The sequence below is a fragment of the Triticum dicoccoides genome, chromosome 3A (assembly GCF_002162155.2).
Source record: "Triticum dicoccoides isolate Atlit2015 ecotype Zavitan chromosome 3A, WEW_v2.0, whole genome shotgun sequence".
Lineage (NCBI taxonomy): Eukaryota > Viridiplantae > Streptophyta > Magnoliopsida > Poales > Poaceae > Triticum > Triticum dicoccoides.
The window spans coordinates 397,667,354-397,687,302 of NC_041384.1; positions in this window are offsets into that span (position 1 = coordinate 397,667,354).

The window sequence follows — 19,949 nt, forward strand, 5'->3', positions numbered from 1 at the left end:
CCAATGTAGCTTCAAGCGACATCAAAAGGAATTTTTGGCGCTGTTGCCGGGGAGGATCGTCGACATATACCAGGTTCCTAATCACAAATCTCATCTCCTTGCAATTTACATTATTCTCCATTTGCCTCTCATTTTCCTCTCCCCCACTTCACAAAAATTTGTCGTTTTATTCGCCCCTCCTTTTCCATTCACCGCTTTCTCGTCAGATCTATACTTTGCTTGCAATCATGAGTGATTTCGGTATGGCACCAACGGATGATGGCCTAACTCCTAAAATTGGACGTACGGGCAATCTGGATGCCAAAACTTTTATCCTGGGGCAAGGAAACGTTGTGGGAAAAGAACGGATCCAAGAATTTTTCAATTGTGTTGGGAATCTAAGTCTTGATGATGCTCCTATACTTAAAACTACTAGATCTTATGCGGATGCTATTTCAGCACTAGTTCTGAAACTTGAAAGTAAATTTATTCGTACTCATCCTACTTTGGAAAGATTGTTTTTTGAGCTTCCTGTTATAAAGAATCCTAGGGCTAAAAAGTTGGCCACTCTCGTTCTTATGAATGAGTTTGACTACATAATACGGGAAGCTAGGGAAATCTTTGATTTTTATGGTATGAATCGTGAAAAACCTATGATAGATGAAATTCTTTACAATAGTGACTATGCTTTAAGATATTTGCTTGGGGATAATAAAATCTTTGATGAGAATCTTAAAAAGGAAGTCCCCGTTCTAGATATAATCCAACAAGTTTTCAACAACGTTAACCAACATTACTCTTGGATTGTTGCGGGGAATCAAAGAGGTTATGATGAACATCAACTTAGGAATGTTAAGGTTTCTATGGAAAATATGTTTTATGTTGTGTTTACAAAACCCCATGATTAAAGCACCCCTAAGAAGGTTACGAAGAAAGATGACAAAACTTAGATCCTTGCTTTATGCCTAGCTAAGGGCGTAAAACTATAGCGCTTGTTGGGAGGCAACCCAATGAATAAAATTTATTTTTGTTTTTTGTTTCCTTTTTTTGCGTGTTGGCACAATTATGCTACTGTTATGATTGTGTTTTTATGTTTTAATTAGTGTTTGTGCCAAGTAAAGCCTTTAGGATCTTCTTGGGTGATAGTTGTTTGATCTTGCTGAAAAAATAGAAACTTTTGCGCTCACGGAAATAATTATCATTTTTTACTAGAGAGCGATAAAATAACTATTCCACTTGCAGTAGATCAATATACAAATTTCTCAGTCCCTCCTAATTTTTCAGAATTTTTGGAGTTACAGAAGTATTCGAAATAGTCAGATTGCTACAGACTGTTCTGTTTTGACAGATTCTATTTTCTTTGTGTTGTGTGCTTATTTTGATGGCTCTATGGTTTTCTTTGATGAGTTTTTCCATAGAAAAGTTGGAATACAATAGATATAATACAAGAACAAAATATGAATTGGTTTGATACATCACTTATAGTAGTGATTTATTATTCTTATACTAACGGAAGTGACGAAGGTTTTGTTGAGTTATGTGTGATTGGAGTTTTCAAGTTTTGGGTTATCTTATGATGGATGAAGGAATAAGGAGTAGAGGAGCCTAAGCTTGGGGATGCCACGGCATCCCAAGCTATTATCCAAAAATGAGCAACCAACTAAGCTTGGGGATGCCCCCGAATGACTTCTAACAACCATTGGTATTTTACTCGAAACTATATTTTTATTCGTCACATACTATGTGTTTTTTTGGAACATCTTGTATGATATGAGTCTTTGCTTGTTTTATTTTGTGTTTAAGTCTTGATCCCTTGATGGACACACCTATTTGAGAGAGCCAAAATTATGTCATGACTTGTTAGAATTGCTCTCTATGCTTCACTTAAATTTTTATGAGCTATGGACTTGCTCTAGTGCTTCACTTATATATTTTTTGAGCACAGTGTGCTTTAATATTTTTGAAGAAATGTTCTCTTGCTTCACTTAGATTTGTTTGAGAGTTAGTAAAATTTTCAAGAAATTCTCTCTTGCTTCACTTAAATTAATTTGAGAGAAAGAAAAATTATGCTCATGATCTTCACTTATATTTGTTTGAGCTTGTCAAAAGCAACACATGAAAATTAGTCCCAAAGTGATAGATATCCAAGAAGGATATAATAAAAACTTTCATGAAGATCATTGGACAAAATAAACTTGATTCTTAGTAATAGTTTTGAGACATGATGGTGTGATATGTGAGTCATCTTGATGAGTAATTATGCTTTAGTAAGAATATTGGCGTTAAGGTTTGTGATTCCCTATGCAAGCACGAAAGTCAATAGTCATGCAATGAAATTATATCCTACTTATGGTGCATTATTCGGTGTTAGTTATGCTTAATGCTCGCTTATGAGATTATTCGTTTCTTGGTTGGTCGCTTCCCAATCTTTTGCTAGCCTTCATTTTGCACTAAGTATGATCGCTACTTGTGCATCCAAAAACCTTTAATCCAGTTTTGCCACATGAGTCCACTATATCTACCTATACGGTATTCTTTTGCCGTTCTAAGCAAATTTGCATGTGCCATCTCTAATTTTCAAAAATAAACTTCTCTTTTGTGTGTTTGTTTCGCTCGCAGAGCGGTGAGGGTGGCTAATATTTTCCATGCTATATGTGTTATTCCCAAGATGAGTGTTTATTCACTTGTCATTGCACGAGAGTAAGGCAAAGGTATTAGGGATGCCCAGTCCCGAAATGCAAAAAAAATGAATTTACTAAAGGAAATATGCCCTAGAGGCAATAATAAAGTTGTTATTTATATTTCCTTATATCATGATAAATGTTTATTATTCATGCTAGAATTGTATTAACTGAAAACTTAGTACATGTGTGAATACATAGACAAACAAAGTGTCACTAGTATGCCTCTACCTGACTAGCTCGTTGAATCAAATATGGTTAAGTTTCCTAGCCATAGACATGAGTTGTCATTTGATTAACGGGATTACATCATTAGAGAATGATGTGATTGACTTGACCCATTCCGTTAGCTTAGCATTCGATCGTTTAGTATATTGCTATTGGTTTCTTCATGACTTATACATGTTCCTATGACTATGAGATTATGCAACTCCCGAATACCAGAGGAACACTTTGTGTGCTACCAAACATCACAACGTAATTGGGTGATTATAAAGGTGCTCTATAGGTGTCTCCGATGGTACTTGTTGAGTTGGCATAGATCGAGATTAGGATTTGTCACTCCGATTGTCGGAGAGGTATCTCTGGGCCCTCTCGGTAATGCACATCACTTTAAGCCTTGCAAGCAATGCAACTAATGAGTTAGTTGCGGGATAATGTATTACGAAACAAGTAAAGAGACTTGCCGGTAACGAGATTGAACTAGGTATTGAGATACCGACGATCGAATCTCGGGCAAGTAACATACCGATGACAAAGGGAACAGCGTATGCTGTTATGCGGTTTGACCGATGATACGTCTCCAACGTATCTATAATTTTTGATTGTTCCATGCTATATTATATCATGTTTTGGACATTATTGGGCTTTATTATACACTTTTATACTATTTTTGGGACTAACCTATTAATCGGAGGCCCAACCCAGAATTGCTGTTTTTTTTGCCTATTTTAGGGTTTCGCAGAAAAAGAATATCAAACGGAGTCCAAACAGAATGAAACCTTCGGGAACGTGATTTTCGGAACGAACATGATCCAGAGGACTTGGACCCTACGTCAAGCAACCAACGAGGAAGGCATGAGGTAGGGGGCGCGCCTACCCCCCCTCCCCCAGGCGCGCCTTCCACCCTCGTGGGGCCCATGTTGCTCCACCGACGTACTCCTTCCTCCTATAATACCTACGTAGCCCCAAACTACCAGATACGGAGCCAAAACCCTAATTCCACTGCCATAACTTTCTGTATCCACAAGATCCCATCTTGGGGCCTTTTCCGGAGCTCCACCGGAGGGGCTATCAATCACGAAGGGCTTCTACATCAACACCATAGCCTCTCTGATGAAGTGTGAGTAGTTTACTTCAGACCTAGGGTCCATAGTTATTAGCTAGATGGCTTCTTCTCTTTTTTTGGATCTCAATACAAAGTTCTCCCCCTCTCTTGTAGAGATCTATTCGATGTAATCTTCTTTTGCGGTGTGTTTGTTGAGACCGATGAATTGTGGGTTTATGATCAAGTTTATTTATGAGCAACATTTGAATCTTCTCTGAATTCTTTTATGTATGATTGGTTATCTTTGCAAGTCTCTTCGAATTATCAGTTTGATTTGGCCTGCTAGATTGATCTTTCTTGCAATGGGAGAAGTGCTTAGCTTTGGGTTCAATCTTGCGGTGCCCTTCCCAGTGACAGTAGGGGCAGCAAGGCGTGTATTGTATTGTTGCCATCGAGGATAACAAGATGGGGTTTATATCATATTGCATGAGTTTATCCCTCTACATCATGTCATCTTGCTTAAAGCGTTACTCTGTTCTCTTGAACTTAATACTCTAGATGCATGCTGGATAGTGGTCGATGTGTGGAGTAATAGTAGTAGATGCAGGCAGGAGTCGGTCTACTTGTCTTGAACGTGATGCCTATATACATGATCATACCTAGATATTCTCATAACTATGCTCAATTCTGTCAATTGCTCAACGGTAATTTGTTCACCCACCGTAAAACTTATGCTCTCGAGAGAAGCCTCTAGTGAAACCTATGCCCCCCGGGTTTATTTTCCATCATATTAATCTTCCAATACTTAGTTATTTCCTTTGCTATTTTTTTTACTTGCATCTTTATTTCTCTTTATCATAAAAATACCAAAAATATTATCTTATCATATCTATCAGATCTCACTCTCGTAGATGACCGTGAAGGGATTGACAACCCCTTTATCGCGTTGGTTGCGAGGAGTTTATTTGTTTGTGTAGGTGCGAGGAACTCGTGTGTGGCCTCCTACAGGATTGATACCTTGGTTCTAAAAACTGAGGGAAATACTTACGCCGCTCTACTGCATCACCCTTTCCTCTTCAAGGGAAAACCAACGCAGTGCTCAAGAGGTAGCAACCGATAAAGATCTTCGTAGAATACGTAGGAGCCAATATGAGCTTCCAGGTTCCGCTATAGGTTATTGACCGGAGTCGAGTCTCGGTCATGTCTACATAGTTCTCAAACCCGTAGGGTCCGCACGCTTAATGTTCGGTGATGATCGGTAATATGAGTTTATGTGTTTTGATGTATCGAAGGTAGTCCGGAGTCTCGGATGAGATCGAGGACATGACGAGGAGTCTCAAAATGGTCGAGACATAAAGATCGATATATTGGACAACTATATTCAGACATCGGAAAGGTTCCGAGTGATTCGAGTATTTTTCGAAGTACCGGAGAGTTACGGGAATTCGCCGGTGAGTATATGGGCCTTATTGGGCTTTAGGGAAAAGAGAGAGGGGAGGATGCATGCCCTCCCAAGGCTTAGTCCAAATTGGACTAGGGGGAGGGGTTGCGCCCCCTCCTTCCTTCTCTTCTATTTTCCCTTTCCTTCTCTCCTACTCCTACTACATGGAAGGGGGGGATCCTACTCCCGGTGGGAGTAGGACTCCCCAGGGCGCTCCATAGTAGAGGGCCGACCCTCCCCCTCCTCCACTCCTTTATATACGTGGGAGGGGGGCACCCCATGGACACACAAGTTGATCAGTTGATCTTTTAGCCATGTGCGGTGCCTCCCTCCACCATAATCCACCTCGGTCATATCGTAGCGGTTCTTAGGCGAAGCCCTGCGTCGGTAGCATCATCATCACCACCATCACGCCGTTGTGCTGACGGAACTCTCCCTCGAAGCTCTGCTGGATCGAAGTTCGTGGGACGTCACCAAGCTGAACGTGTGCTGAACTCGGAGGTGCCGTACGTTCGGTACTTGGATTGGTCAGATCGTGAAGACGTACAACTACATCAACCGTGTTCTCATAACGCTTCTGCTTACGGTCTATGAGGGTATGTAGACGATACTCTCCCCTCTCGTTGCTATGCATCACCGTGATCTTGCGTGTGGGTAGGAAATTTTTGAAATTACTACGTTCCCCAACATTTACTTTATGTTGTCAAATAATAAATTCCTTGGAAATTGTTTGTATGGAGGGCACCCATGGATATGGTTAGCCATGGAAAGTGAAAGTATGGTGGAAAAGGAATAAACTTTATTTTCTGTCTGGGAACCGCCTATGGTATATCTATAAGCATGGAAATTATTGGGAACTCTGAGTCGTTTTCGTTGGTGGGATGGATACACCTCCCAAAATGTTTTTATCTCTAAGTTTTTCGCTTTGAGCTTTGGCACCTCTACAAATCCCTACTTCCCTCTGCGAAGGGCCTTTCTTTTACTTTATGCAATTTTTCTTTTGAATTTGAGTCTCCATCTTCTCTTACAAAAGCACCAACTAGGAGGCAATATGATCGTACTTGAGTATTGGACATAGCTAATATGCGAGTGTGTTTCATGAATGGATCAATGGTTGAGCATGATGGGCTAGGGATAGCTTATTTTAGCGTTGATATTTTGAAAGACATGGTTGCTTGTTGATATGCTTGAGTATTTAAATTATCATGTCAAAACTAGACTATTGCTTTGAACAATATAAAAGTCCAAATGTCCATGGTATAAAAAAGAAATATGATATGACATGTTAGGCAGCATTCCACATCAAAAATTCTATTTTTATCACTTCCCTACTCGAGAACGAGTAGGAGTTAAGCTTGGGGATGTTGATACGTCTCCAACGTATCTATAATTTTTGATTGTTCCATGTTGTTATATTATCAATCTTGGATGTTTTATAATCATTTTGTAGTCATTTTATATCATTTTTTGATACTAACTTGTTGACATAGTGCCAAGTGCCAATTGCTGTTTTTTCCATGTTTTTTACATCGCAGAAAATCAATATCAAACGGAGTCCAAATGCCATGAAACTTTACGGAGAATTTATATGGGACAAAAGGAACACAACGGGCCCTGGCTGCGCTTGGGGGTGCCCCGAGGGAGGCACAACCCACCAGGGCGCGCCAGGAGGCCTAGGCGCGCCCTGGTGGGTTGTGCCCACCTCGGGTGCCCCCCGGACCGCCTCTTTGCTCTATAAATACCCCAATGTTCCTAAAACCCTAGGGGAGTCAACGGAATATTGATCCAGCCGCCGTAGAGTCCAGAACCACCAGATCCAATCTAGGCACCATCTCCGATGGGGTTCACCACCTCCATTGGTGCCTCTCCGATGATGCGTGAGTAGTTCTTTGTAGACCTTCGGGTCCATAGTTAGTAGCTAGATGGCTTCCTCTCTCTCTCTCTCTTGATTCTCAATACAATAGTCTCTTGGAGATCCATATGATGTAACTCTTTTCGCGGTGTGTTTGTTGGGATCGATGAACTTTGAGTTTATGATCAGATCTATCTTTTTATATCCATGAAAGTATTTGAGTTTCTTTGATCTCTTTTATGCATGATCTCTTATAGCCTCATATTTCTTCTCTGATATTTGTGTTTTGTTTGGCCAACTTGATCTATTTATCTTGCAATGGGAAGAGGTGCTTTGTAGTGGGTTCAATCTTACGATGCTTGATCCCAGTGACAGAAAGGGAACTGATACGTATGTATCGTTGCTACTAAGGATAAAACGATGGGGTCTATCTCTACATAGATAGATCTTGTCTACATCATGTCATCGTTCTTATTGCATTACTCCGTTTCTCCATGAACTTAATACACTAGATGCATGCTGGATAGCGGGCGATGTGTGGAGTAATAGTAGTAGATGCAGGCAGGAGTTGGTCTACTAATCTTGGAGGTGATGCATATATAATGATCATTGCCTGGATATCGTCATGAGTATTTGAAGTTCTATCAATTGCCCAACAGTAATTTGTTCACCCACCGCTTTGCTATTTTTCTCGAGAGAAGCCACTAGTGAAATCTACGGCCCCCAAGTCTCTTTCTCATATTATTTGCCTTTGCGATCTATTTTTATTTGCATTTATTTTCAGATCTATTAATCCAAAAATACAAAAATACTTTGCTGCACTTTATTTTATTTGCGATCTATTTATCCAATCTATTACAACCTTTTTCCCGTCATGCACAAATATCTGGCACCGTTACCCAAAAGGGATTGACAACCACTTTAACACGTCGGGTTGCGAGGATTTGTTATCTGTGTGCAGGGGCTGTTTACGTTGTGTTGCTTGGTTCTCATACTAGTTCATTAACCTTGGTTTCATATCTGAGGGAAATACCTACCGCCACTGTGCTGCATCATCCCTTCCTCTTTGGAGAAATATCGACGTAGCTTCAAGCGACATCAGTCTATCAGACAAATACCTGGGTCTACCCACTATGGTTAGGGTTGACCATGGTGAATGTTTCCAGCACCTCATTCATAGAGTATGCTAGAGGCTAAAAGGATGGAAGGAAAAAGTGTTATCCACGCAAGGTAAAGAAATATTGTTGAAGTCAGTAGCACAAGCTATTCCTTCATATGCCATGTCAGTATTTAAACTGGCCAAAGGAATTTGCAAATCGATAACTGATGAGATGTTAAGCTTTTGGTGGGGAGATAGTGAAGATAATAAAAAGATGCATTGGTATGGATGGTGGAAGATGTGCATCCCAAAGAAGAAAGGGGGCATGGGTTTTAGAGACTTGCACAACTTTAATCTTGCTATGTTAGCAAAGCAGTGTTGGCGTCTAATCCAGAACCTTGATTCATTGTGTGCACATGTATCAAGTGCAAAATATTATGCTAATGGAAATATATTAACGACTAGCCCCAAGAAAGATTCTTCATATACTTGGCAAAGTATAGTCTTAGGGATCCAAACTTTTAAGAGGGGATGTTTGTGGGGAGTTGGAAATGGCTCAAAGGTCAAAATTTGCAAGATCCTTGGATTTCGTCTAGTGTTTCAAGGAAAGTGATCATACCAAGAGGACAAACTTTACTATCGAAGGTGGAAGAATTAATCAACCCACATATTGGTCAATGGGACGAGGAACTCATACGTTCTGTTTTTAGCTAAGTGGGTGTTAGTAGAATTCTGCAAATCCCTCTTCGAGTTTGATATTGTAGAGGACTTTGTTGCATGGAACCACACAAGGTCAGGATACTTATGAGTGCGATCTTCATATCATGTGGAGTTTGATCACCAATATGGTCAGCGAACATTACTTACTAATGGTGCTAGAAGTGTTCAAGTAAATGAAATTTGGAAGGATATGTGTAGAATCGAGAAGAGGTGTCTAGAGGGGGGGGTGATTAGACCCTTAACTAGAAAAAGTAGCCGTTTTTAATTTCTTTAAGTTAAGGTGGAGTTTTATCACAAGTTTAAACATTCACAATACATTTCAAGCAAGCATGGCAAGAGTATATGAGCAACGGAAAGTAAAGCATGTAACTTGCAAGAAAGTAAAGGGATGGGATTGGAGTGTGCAAACGCAATTGGAGACATGGAGATTTTTGGCGTGGTTCCGATAGGTGGTGCTATCGTACATCCACGTTGATGGAGACTTCAACCCACGAAGGGTAACGGTTGCGCGAGTCCATGAAGGGCTGCACCCACGAAGGGTCCATGAAGAAGCAACCTTGTCTATCCCACCATGGTCATCGCTCACAAAGGACTTGCCTCATTTGGGTAAATCTTCACGAAGTAGGAAATCTCCTTGCCCTTACAAACTCCTTGGTTCAACTTCACAATCTTGTCGGAGGCTCCCAAGTGACACCTAACCAATCTAGGAGACACCACTCTCCAAAAGGTAATAAATGGTGTGTTGATGATGAACTCCTTGCTCTTGTGCTTCAAATGATAGTCTCCCCAACACTCAACTCGCTCTCACTGATTTGGATTTGGTGGAAAGATGATTTGAGCAAAAAGCAACTTGGGGAAGACTAGAGATCAAGATTCTTGTGGTTGGATTGGAATATCTTGGTCTCAACACATGAGTAGGTGGTTCTCTCTTAGAAAATGAATGGTAGAACTGTAGGCACGTTCTGACGGCTCTCTCCACGAATGTAAGTTGGGTGGAGGGGTATATATAGCCTCCACACAAAATCTAGTCGTTACACACAATTCTCCAAACTCGGTGGGACCAAAGCAAGAAACTCGGTCAGACCGTTTTAGTTCAAAATGTGAATGTTAGGCATTTCGGTGGGACTGATATGATCAACTCGGTGGGACCGATGTGCTAGGGTTAGGGTAAAACCTCAACTCGGTTTGGCCGATTGCACAAACTCGGCGGGACCAATTTTGGTAATAAGAAAAACAGAGAGTTGGTCAAGCAAACTCGGTGGGACCGATTGCATATCTCGGTGAGACCGAAATTATTGCAACAGGTAATAGAGAGCTTGCAAGCCCATCTCGGTGAGACCAAGATCCCATTGGTGAGACCGAACTGATTAGGGTTTCTGGCAGTGGCTATGTCAAGTGAACTCGATGGCGCCAGATATATCAAATCGGTGGGGCCGAGTTTGACTTTAGGTTTGGGACATATGTGGAAATGAGAAAGTGGTTGAGGGCTTTGGAGCATATCACTAAGCATTTTGAGCAAGCAAGTCATTAAGCAACACCTCATCCCCTTTTAATAGTATTGGCTTTTCCTATGGACTCAATGTGATCTTGGATCACTAAAATGAAAATATAGAGTCTTGAGCTTTTGAGCTTTTGCCAATCTTCTGTCCTTAACAATTTGAAGGGGTTCCACATCCTCTTGTCCAAGCCACTCCATTGTTGAACTTATCTGAAATATACTAGATAGAAGTATTTGAAGGAAATATGCCCTAGAGGCAATAATAAAGTTATTATTTATTTCCTTATATCATGATAAATGTTTATTATTCATGCTAGAATTGTATTAACCGGAAACATAATACATGTGTGAATACATAGACAAACAGAGTGTCACTAGTATGCCTCTACTTGACTAGCTCGTTAATCAAAGATGGTTATGTTTCCTGACCATGAACAATGAGTTGTTATTTGATTAACGAGGTCACATCATTAGTTGAATGATCTGATTGACATGACCCATTCCATTAGCTTAGCACCTGATCGTTTAGTATGTTGCTATTGCTTTCTTCATGACTTATACATGTTCCTATGACTATGAGATTATGCAACTCCCGTTTGCCGGAGGAACACTTTGGGTGCTACCAAACGTCACAACGTAACTGGGTGATTATAAAGGAGCATTACAGGTGTCTCCAAAGGTAGATGTTGGGTTGGCGTATTTCGAGATTAGGATTTGTCACTCCGATTGTCGGAGAGGTATCTCTGGGCCCTCTCGGTAATGCACATCACATAAAGCCTTGCAAGCACTGCAACTAATATGTTAGTTGTGAGATGATGTATTACGGAACGAGTAAAGAGACTTGCCGGTAACGAGATTGAACTAGGTATTGGATACCGACGATCAAATCTCGGGCAAGTAACATACCGATGACAAAGGGAACAACGTATGTCGTTATGCGGTCTGACCGATAAAGATCTTCGTAGAATATGTAGGAGCCAATATGGGCATCCAGGTCCCGCTATTGGTTATTGACCGGAGACGTGTCTCGGTCATGTCTACATTGTTCTCGAACCCGTAGGGTCCGCACGCTTAAGGTTACGATGACAGTTATATTATGAGTTTATGCATTTTGATGTACCGAAGGTTGTTCGGAGTCCCGGATGTGATCACGGACATGACGAGGAGTCTCGAAATGGTCGAGACGTGAAGATTGATATATTGGAAGCCTATATTTGGATATCGGAAGTGTTCCGGGTGAAATCGGGATTTTACCGGAATACCGGGAGGGTTACCGGAACCCCCCGGGAACCATATGGGCCATCATGGGCCTTAGTGGAAAGGAGAAAGGGGCAGCCCAAGGGGGCTGCGCGCCTCCCCCCTTCCCCTAGTCCTATTAGGACTAGGAGAGGTGGCCGGCCACCCCTCTCCCTCTTTCCCCCTTGGGAATCCTAGTTGGAATAGGATTGGGGGGGAGTCCTACTCCCGGTAGGAGCAGGACTCCTCCTGCGCCTCTCCCTCTTGGCCGGCGCCCCCTCCCCCCTTGGCTCCTTTATATACGGAGGCAGGGGCACCTCTAAACACACAAGTTGACACAAGTTGATCCACGTGACCGATTCCTTAGCCGTGTGCGGTGCCCCCTGCCACCATATTCCTCGATAATACTGTAGCGGAGTTTAGGCGAAGCCCTGCTGCTGTAGTTCATCAAGATCGTCACCACGCCGTCGTGCTGACGAAACTCTTCCCCGACACTTTGCTGGATCGGAGTCCGGGGATCGTCATCGAGCTGAACGTGTGCTCGAACTCGGAGGTGCCGTAGTTTCGGTGCTTGATCGGTTGGATCGAGAAGACGTACGACTACTTCCTCTACGTCGTGTCATCGCTTCCGCAGTCGGTCTGCGTTGGGTACGTAGACAATACTCTCCCCTCGTTGCTATGCATCACATGATCTTGCGTGTGCGTAGGAAAATTTTTGAAATTACTACGAAACCCAACAGTGGTATCAGAGCCTAGGTTACTTATGTTGATGTTATATGCACGAGTAGAACACAAGTGAGTTGTGGACGATACAAGTCATACTGCCTACCAGCATGTCATATTTTGGTTCGGCGGTATTGTTGGACGAGACGACCCAGACCAACCTTACGCGTACGCTTACGCGAGACCGGTTCCCTCGACGTGCTTTGCACAGAGATGGCTTGCGGGCGACTGTCTCTCCAACTTTAGTTGAACCAAGTATGGCTACGCCCGGTCCTTGCGAAGGTTAAAACGGAGTCTATTTGACAAACTATCGTTGTGGTTTTGATGCGTAGGTGAGATTGGTTCTTACTTAAGCCCGTAGCAGCCACGTAAAACAAGCAACAACAAAGTAGAGGACGTCTAACTTGTTTTTGCAGGGCATGTTGTGATGTGATATGGTCAAAGCATGATGCTGAATTTTATTGTATGAGATGATCATGTTTTGTAACCGAGTTATCGGCAACTGGCAGGAGCCATATGGTTGTCGCTTTATTGTATGCAATGCAATCGCGATGTAATGCTTTACTTTATTACTAAACGGTAGTGATAGTCATGGAAGCATAAGATTGGCGAGACGACAACGATGCTACGATGGAGATCAAGGTGTCGCGCCGGTGACGATGGTGATCATGACGATGCTTCGGAGATGGAGATCACAAGCACAAGATGATGATGACCATATCATATCACTTATATTGATTGCATGTGATGTTTATCTTTTTATGCATCTTATCTTGCTTTGATTGACGGTAGCATTATAAGATGATCTCTCACTAAATTATCAAGAAGTGTTCTCCCTGAGTATGCACCGTTGCCAAAGTTCGTCGTGCCCAGACACCACGTGATGATCGGGTGTGATAAGCTCTACGTCCATCTACAACGGGTGCAAGCCAGTTTTGCACACGCAGAATACTCAGGTTAAACTTGACGAGCCTAGCATATGCAGATATGGCCTCGGAACACGGAGACCGAAAGGTCGAGCGTGAATCATATAGTAGATATGATCAACATAACGATGTTCACCATTGAAAACTACTCCATCTCACGTGATGATCGGTCATGGTTTAGTTGATTTGGATCACGTAATCACTTAGAGGATTAGAGGGATGTCTATCTAAGTGGGAGTTCTTAAATAATATAATTAATTGAACTTAAATTTATCATGAACTTAGTCCTGGTAGTATTTTGCAAATCATGTTGTAGATCAATAGCTCGCGTTGTTGCTTCCCTGTGTTTATTTTGATATGTTCCTAGAGAAAATTGTGTTGAAAAATGTTAGTAGCAATGTTGCGGATTTGATCCGTGATCTGAGGTTAAATCCTCATTGCTGCACAGAAGAATTATGTCCTTAATGCACCGCTAGGTGACGGACCTATTGCAGGAGCAAATGCAGACGTTATGAACGTTTGGCTAGCTCAATATGATGACTACTTGATAGTTTAAGTGCACCATGCTTAACGGCTTAGAATCGGGACTTCAAAGACGTTTTGAATGTCATGGACCATATGAGATGTTCCAGGAGTTGAAGCTAATATTTCAAGCAAATACCCGAGTTGAGAGATATGAAGTCTCCAACAAGTTCTATAGCTAAAAGATGGAGGAGAATCGCTCAACTAGTGAGCATGTGCTCAGATTGTCTGAGTACTACAATCGCTTGAATCAAGTGGGAGTTAATCTTCTAGATAAGATAGTGATTGACAGAATTCTCTAGTCACCATCACCAAGTTAGTAGAACTTCGTGATGAACTATGACATGCAAGGGATAACGGAAATGATTCCCAAGCTCTTCGTAATGCGGAAATTGACGAAGGTAGAAATCGAGAAAAACATCAAGTGTTGATGGTAGACAAGACCACTAGTTTCAAGAAAAGGGGCAGAAGGAAGAAGGGGAACTTCAAGAAGAACAGCAAGCAAGTTGCTGATCAAGTGAAGAAGCCCAAGTCTGATCCTAAGCCTGAGACTAAGTGTTTCTACTGCAAAGGGACTGGTCACTGGAAGCGGATCTACCCCAAGTGATTGGCGGATAAGAAGGATGGCAAAGTGAACATAAGTATATTTGATATACATGTTATTGATGTGTACTTTACTAGTGTTTATCGCAAACCCTCAGTATTTGATACTAGTTCAGTTGCTAAGATTAGTAACTCGAAACGGGAGTTGCAGAATAAACAGAGACTAGTTAAGGGTGAAGTGACGATGTGTGTTGGAAGTGGTTCCAAGATTGATATGATCATCGTCACACACTCCCTATACTTTCGGGATTAGTGTTGAACCTAAATAAGTGTTATTTGGTGTTTGCGTTGAGCATGAATATGATTTGATCATGTTTATTGTAATACGATTATTCATTTAAGTAAGAGAATAAATTGTTGTTCTGTTTACATGAATAGAACCTTATATGGTTACACACCCAATGAAAATAGTTTGTTGGATCTCGATCGTAGTGATACACATAATCATAATATTGAAACCAAAAGATGCAAAGTTAATAATGATAAGTGCAACTTGTTTGTAGCACTGCCGTTTAGGTCATATTGGTGTGAAGCGCATGAAGAAACTCCATACTGATGGAATTTTGGAATCACTTGATTATGAATCACTTGATGCTTGCGAACTGTGCCTTTTGGGCAAGATGACTAAAACTCCGTTCTCCGGAACAATGGAACGAGCTACTGACTTATTGGAAATAATACATACCGATGTATGCGATCCAATGAGTGCTGATGCTCGTGGCAAGCATCGTTGTTTTCTGACCTTCACAAGATGATTTGAGCAGATATGGGTATATCTACTTGATGAAACATAAGTCTGAAATAGTTGAAAGGTTCAAAGAATTTCAGAGTGAAGTGGAAAAATCATCGTAACAAGAAAATAAAGTTTCTGCGATCTGATCGCGGAGACAAATATTTGAGTTACGAGTTTGGTCTTCAATTAAAACAATGTGGAATAGTTTCACAGCTCACGCCACCTGGAACACCACATCGTTATGGTGTGTCCGAACGTCATAACCGCACTTTATTTGATATGGTGCGATCTATGATATCTCTTTACCACTATCGTTTTGGGGTTATGCATTAGAGACAGTTGCATTCACGTTTTAAAATAGGGCACCATCTAAATCCGTTGAGACGACACTGTATGAACTATGGTTTAGCAGTAAACCTAAGCTGTTGTTTCTTAAAGTTTGGGGCTGCGATGCTTATGTGAAAAAGTTTCATCCTGATAAGCTCGAACCCAAATCGGAGAAGTGCGTCTTCATAGAATACCCAAAGGAAATTGTTGGGTACACCTTCTATCACAGATCCGAAGGCAAGACATTCGTTGCTAAAATGGATCCTTTCCAGAGAAGGAGTTTCTCTCGAAAGAAGTGAGTGGGAGGAGAGTAGAACTTGATGAGGTAATTATACCTTCTCCCTTATTGGAAAGTAGTTCATCACAGAAATCAGTTCCAGTGATTCCTACACCAATAAGTGAGGAAGTTAATGATGATGATCATCAAACTTCAGATCAAGTTACTACCAAACCTCGTAGGTCTTCCAGAGTAAGATCCGCACCAGAGTGGTACGGTAATCATGTTCTGGAAGTCATGTTACTAGACCATGATGAACCTACGAACTATGAGGAAGTAATGATGAGCCCAGATTCCACGAAATGGCTTGAGGCCATGAAATCTGAGATATGATCCATGTATGAGAACAAAGTGTAGACTTTGATTGACTTGCCCGATGATCGGTGAGTCATTAAGAATAAATGGATCTTCAAGAGGAAGACGGACGTTGATAGTAGTGTTACTATCTACAAAGCTAGACTTGTCGAAAAAGGTTTTTGACAAAGTTCAAGGTGTTGAATACGATGAGATTTTCTTACTCGTATCGATGCTTAAAAGTCTGTCCGAATCATGTTAGCAATTGCCGCATTTTATGATTATGAAATTTGGCAGATGGATGTCAAAACTGCATTCCTGAATGGATTTCTGGAAGAAGAGTTGTATATGATGCAACCGGAAGGTTTTGTCGATCCAAAGGGAGCTAACAAAGTGTGCAAGCTCCAGCGATCCATTTATGGACTGGTGCAAGAATCTCAGAGTTGGAATATACGCTTTGATAAGTTGATCAAAGCATATAGTTTTTGTACAGACTTACGGTGAAGCCTGTATTTACAAGAAAGTGAGTGGGAGCACTACAACATTTCTGATAAGTATATGTGAATGACATATTGTTGATCGGAAATAATGTAGAATTATTCTGCAAAGCATGAAAGGATACTTGAATAAAAGTTTTTCAAAGAAAGACCTTGGTGAAGCTGCTTACACATTGAGCATCAAGATCTATATAGATAGATGAAGACGCTTGATAAGATTTTTCAATGAATACATACCTTGATAAATTTTTGAAATAGTTCAAAATGGAACAGTCAAAGAAGGAGTTCTTGCCTGTGTTGCAAGGTGTGAAGTTGAGTAAGACTCAAAGCCCGACCACGGCAGAAAATAGAAAGAGAATGAAAGTCATTCCCTATGCCTCAGTCATAGGTTCTATAAAGTATGCCATGCTGTATACCAGATCTATTGTATGCCATACCACTGAGTTTGGCAAGGGAGTACAATAGTGATCTAGGAGTAGATCACTGGAGAGCGGTCAAAATTGTCCTTAGTGGAATAAGGATATGTTTCTCGATTATGGAAAAAGGTTCGTCGTAAAAGGTTACGCCGATGCAAGTTTGACACTAATCTAGATACATATTGAAAGTGGGAGCAATTAGCTAGAGTAGCTCCGTGCAGAGCATTGTAGACATAGAATTCGCAAAATACTTACGGATCTGTATATGACATACCCGTTGACTAAGATTCTCTCACAAGCAAAACATGATCACACCTTAGTACTCCTTGGGTGTTAATCACATAGCGATGTGAACTAGATTACTGAATCTAGTAAACCCTTTGGGTGTTGGTCACATAGCGATGTGAACTATGGGTGTTAATCACATGGTGATGTGAACTATTGCTGTTAAATCACATGGCGATGTGAACTAGATTATTGACTCTAGTGCAAGTGGGAGACTGAAGGAAATATGCCCTAGAGGCAATAATAAAGTTATTATTTATTTCCTTATATCATGATAAATGTTTATTATTCATGCTAGAATTGTATTAACCGGAAACATAATACATGTGTGAATACATAGACAAACAGAGTGTCACTAGTATGCCTCTACTTGACTAGCTCGTTAATCAAAGATGGTTATGTTTCCTGACCATGAACAATGAGTTGTTATTTGATTAACGAGGTCACATCATTAGTTGAATGATCTGATTGACATGACCCATTCCATTAGCTTAGCACCTGATCGTTTAGTATGTTGCTATTACTTTCTTCATGACTTATACATGTTCCTATGACTATGAGATTATGCAACTCCCGTTTGCCGGAGGAACACTTTGGGTGCTACCAAACGTCACAACGTAACTGAGTGATTATAAAGGAGCATTACAGGTGTCTCCAAAGGTAGATGTTGGGTTGGCGTATTTCGAGATTAGGATTTGTCACTCCGATTGTCGGAGAGGTATCTCTGGGCCCTCTCGGTAATGCACATCACATAAAGCCTTGCAAGCACTGCAACTAATATGTTAGTTGTGAGATGATGTATTACGGAACGAGTAAAGAGACTTGCCGGTAACGAGATTGAACTAGGCATTGGATACCGACGATCAAATCTCGGGCAAGTAACATACCGATGACAAAGGGAACAACGTATGTCGTTATGCGGTCTGACCGATAAAGATCTTCGTAGAATATGTAGGAGCCAATATGGGCATCCAGGTCCCGCTATTGGTTATTGACCGGAGACGTGTCTCGGTCATGTCTACATTGTTCTCGAACCCGTAGGGTCCGCACGCTTAAGGTTACGATGACAGTTATATTATGAGTTTATGCATTTTGATGTACCGAAGGTTGTTCGGAGTCCCGGATGTGATCACGGACATGACGAGGAGTCTCAAAATGGTCGAGACGTAAAGATTGATATATTGGAAGCCTATATTTGGATATCGGAAGTGTTCCGGGTGAAATCGGGATTTTACCGGAATACCGGGAGGGTTACCGGACCCCCCCGGGAACCATATGGGCCATCATGGGCCTTAGTGGAAAGGAGAAAGGGGCAGCCCAAGGGGGCTGCGCGCCTCCCCCCTTCCCCTAGTCCTATTAGGACTAGGAGAGGTGGCCGGCCACCCCTCTCCCTCTTTCCCCCTTGGGAATCCTAGTTGGAATAGGATTGGGGGGGGGGAGTCCTACTCCCGGTAGGAGTAGGACTCCTCCTGCGCCTCTCCCTCTTGGCCGGCGCCCCCTCCCCCCTTGGCTCCTTTATATACGGAGGCAGGGGCACCTCTAAACACACAAGTTGACACAAGTCGATCCACGTGATCGATTCCTTAGCCGTGTGCGGTGCCCCCTGCCACCATATTCCTCGATAATACTGTAGCGGAGTTTAGGCGAAGCCCTGCTGCTGTAGTTCATCAAGATCGTCACCATGCCGTCGTGCTGACGAAACTCTTCCCCGACACTTTGCTGGATCGGAGTCCGGGGATCGTCATTGAGCTGAACGTGTGCTCGAACTCGGAGGTGCCGTAGTTTCGGTGCTTGATCGGTTGGATCGAGAAGACGTACGACTACTTCCTCTACGTCGTGTCATCGCTTCCGCAGTCGGTCTGCGTTGGGTACGTAGACAATACTCTCCCCTCGTTGCTATGCATCACATGATCTTGCGTGTGCGTAGGAAATTTTTTGAAATTACTACGAAACCCAACAGTATTAGTCCAACAAGAGATATGTTGATATTAATTACCAAAATCACACAGGGAGAATTTGTGCTTTCAATATGTGGCGTTTAAAAGTCCTTGGTAAATTCAAACGTTTTGTAAGGAAGGTACTGCGTGGAGTACTCCCATGTTACGTCGTGCTAGCTAGTCGCCATATTCCTGTCACTGCCTGGTGCCTGATGTGCAAAATTGGGTTGAAGGATATACAACATTGCTTGCTCACTTGCACTAGAACGCTGAAAGTTTGGGCTGCTTTAGGCTTGGAGTAGGTCATTATGAAGGCAGTGGTAGAAGATCGCTCGGGATTGTTACTATGGAAATTTTAGAAAGAAACCAGGCAAACTATGGGGACCTACCAATGGCAGAGCTGATTGTTGTTGCAGCATGGTATATCTGGTGGCAACGGTGCCAGTTTGTGAGGGGTGAGACTATCCATTCGCCTGATCGTACGAGCGTTTCTATCAAAGTACTGGCCACAAACTTTGCAAGAGTAGTGACTCCGAGTCAACCAGTTTGAAAGAGTGATCACATGTGGAAGAGACCGCCTCAGGATTTAGTCAAGGTCAATGTGGACGCCACATTTCATCCTGACATGCAATGGGG